Consider the following 3,303-nt stretch of genomic DNA (forward strand, 5'->3'; position numbering starts at 1 on the left):
TTTTCATTTAATTTTTTCATTTCAAAACTGAGAATGCGTGAGATACCAAAGTAACAATGGATTAGAGGAGAGAACTGAGAATGCGCAAGATTCTTACGTATCAATTGATTACAAGGAAATAATTATAATACGGGAGATACTAACGTAACAATGGATTACAGAAGAAAACTGAGAATGCGCGAGATACTAACGTAACAATGGATTCCAGAAGAAAACTGAGAACGCGCAAGATGTTAAAGTATGAAATCGATTACAAGAGAAAACTGAGAATACGCGAGATACTAACGTAACAATCGATTACAAGAGAAAACCGAGAGTACGCGATATGCTAACGTAACAATGGATTACAGGAGAAAACTGAGAATGTGCCAGATGTTAACGTAACAGTGGATTACAGAAGAAAACTGAGAATGCGCGAGATACTAACGTAACAATGGATTACAGGAGAAAACTGAGATTGCGCGAGATACTAACGTAACAATGGATTACAGGGGAAAATGAGAATGCGCGAGATACTAACGTGACAATGGATTACAGGAGAAAACTGAGTATGTGCGAGATACTAACGTAACAATGGATTACAGGAGAAAACTGAAAATGTGCGAGAGAGTAACGTAGCAATGTATTACAGGAGAAAAATGAGAATTCGCGAGATCTTAAAGTATCAAATCGATTACAAGACAAAACTGAGAATGCGCGAGATACTAACGTAACAATGGATTACAGGAGAAAACCGAGAATGCGCGAGATACTAACGTAACAATGGATTACACAAGAAAACTGAGAATGCGCGAGATGTTCACGTAACAATGGATTACAGAAGAAAACTGAGAATGCGCGAGATACTAACGTAACAATGGATTACAGGAGAAAAGCGAGAATGCGCGAGATACTAACGTAACTATGGATTACAGGAGAAAACTGAGAATGCGCGAGATGTTCACGTAACAATGGATTACAGAAGAAAACTGAGAATGAGCGAGATACTAACGTAACAATGGATTACAGGAGAAAAGCGAGAATGCGCGAGATACTAACGTAACTATGGATTACAGGAGAAAACTGAGAATGCGCGAGATACTAACGGAACAACGGATTACAGGAGAAAACTGAGAATACGCGAGATACTAACGTGACAATCGATTATACGTGAAAACTGAGAATGCGCGAGATACTAACGTAACAATGGATCACAGGAGAAAGTAGAGAATGCGCGAGATACTAACGTAACAATGGATTACAGGAGAAAACCGAGAATGTGCGAGATACTGGGAAGTGTCCTTAGCCCCATATTTTTCAACATTCACATCAATGATTTATTCTATCACATTAAGCAGGCAAATTTAAATGCCTATGCCGATGATCAACAGTTGCACTCGTCTGAGAGGACCTCGAAATGCTAAACACGCGGCTGGAATACGAACTTGGAATTGCTAACAGTTGGTATGACAGTGAAATGGCATGATTGTAAATCCAGACAAGCATCAGGCAATGGTGATTGGTGCGAATAGTGAATTTGAAGTTTCTTTTCCCGTCAAACTCCGACAACTCACTGAGCACTTTTGTAAATCGGACCTAAATATCAAACTAGTTTCAATTCTTTTAAAATTAAAAACATGTTCAGTGTTAAAGATCGTACTCCTGATGCTCTAAATCCATGGTAGTTTATCAATTTTCTTGTGCGGGATGTAATTCCCGTTATATTGGCGAAACTAATCGCCACTTCTCTACTAGGATAAAGGAGCACACGGAAAGCGATAAAAACTCCCATATTTTTAAGCATTTCAACATATCTCCTTCTTGTAAGAACAAATACTCCCTTTCTTGCTTTAGTATTCTAGATTCTGCTAACAACTCTATTGATTTAAAACTCAAAGAAGCTTTTTTATATAAATAAGACAAAACCTGAACTTAACAATTACAGCATTCTAACACTTTTCTGGCGTTTTAGTTCACACCTTTGATGTTGGGTGTCACGTTGTAATTAGTACCCGCTTTTGTATTACATCATACTGTAAATATTTTATTCATCTACTTGTCTGTTATATAATTACTCACGTTCTGTTACTCATTGATTGAAGATGGCATAAGCATGCCGAAACATGTCTCTCAAAAAAGTTGTCTATTTCTTACAATATTTGAGCTTTAATTGTCACATCTCACAGATGTGATTTAAGGTTAATAAACAATTTGGTGTTCTCAGGCGCGTAGCGTCCTATACGCATATACGCACGTGTGTACTTCAAGTGACCAGAAAATTTTGAAATTTTTTTTGCAATTGTTTCTATTTTTACGCTCAGTTTACTTGGGTTTCTAGATCATATGTACTTGTGCGTACTTGAAAAAATGACCACGCTACGCGCCTGGTTCTTAAGAGATTTAAAAAAATTATTACCAGTAATGTAATGTTGGGTTTATATAAAGCTTTTATTTTACTACACTTTCAATGTTGCTCTCTTGCAAGTACAATACAATTGCAGTACATTGATTCATTTACCCGTTTGGCTGATTAGTATCACCTCTTCGCATGGCTGCTGACTCTGCACATTGCAGAATTTTAAGCCTTGCTTGGAGACCAAAATAATCCATTTTAAAGGACAATGGTCATACAGAGGAAGACATTCTTCGACTTAGCTTGGTCGTTAAGTTACCATTAACGTGAGCTTAGTTAAGTTAATGCTAAACGGCATCATGAATGCTAGAAAAACAGTAGCCGAACAAAACCACATTGACGCTGATCGATCGACTATGTTAAATTCGGCATTGCTTCACTGGAATTTACCCCTCAATGATAATAACTCAGTTATTAAAGTAAGGCGGGAAAAATACAGTTCCTTTTCTCTGAATTATATATTTATATTTAGAAAAGTGCTTCATTCGTTATTTCACTGAAAACACACTATTCAGAAATATGGCGTTACTGAAGTGCCACAAAAGTTACACAAGTGCCACAAAAGTTACATGAGTGCCACAAGTTACATGAGTGCCACAAGTTACACGAGTGCCACAAGTTACACGACTGCCACAAAGTTACACGAGTGCCACAAAGTTACACGCGTGCCACAAAGTTACACGAGTGCCACAAAAGTTGCAAGAGTGCCACAAAAGTTTCAAGAGTGCCACAAAAGTTACATGAGTGCCAGATTACAGTAGTGCCATAAGTTACATAAGTGCCATTAAAGTTACAGAAGTGCCACTGTAGGTTAGACGAGTGCCACTTTAGGTTACCCAAGTGCCACAGCGAGGTTACAAAAGTGCCTTTACGTCTAGCTCTCTCTCTCTCTCTCTCTCTCTCTCTCTCTC

This window comes from Stylophora pistillata, chromosome 8, assembly GCF_964205215.1.
Source record: "Stylophora pistillata chromosome 8, jaStyPist1.2, whole genome shotgun sequence".
NCBI lineage: Eukaryota > Metazoa > Cnidaria > Anthozoa > Scleractinia > Pocilloporidae > Stylophora > Stylophora pistillata.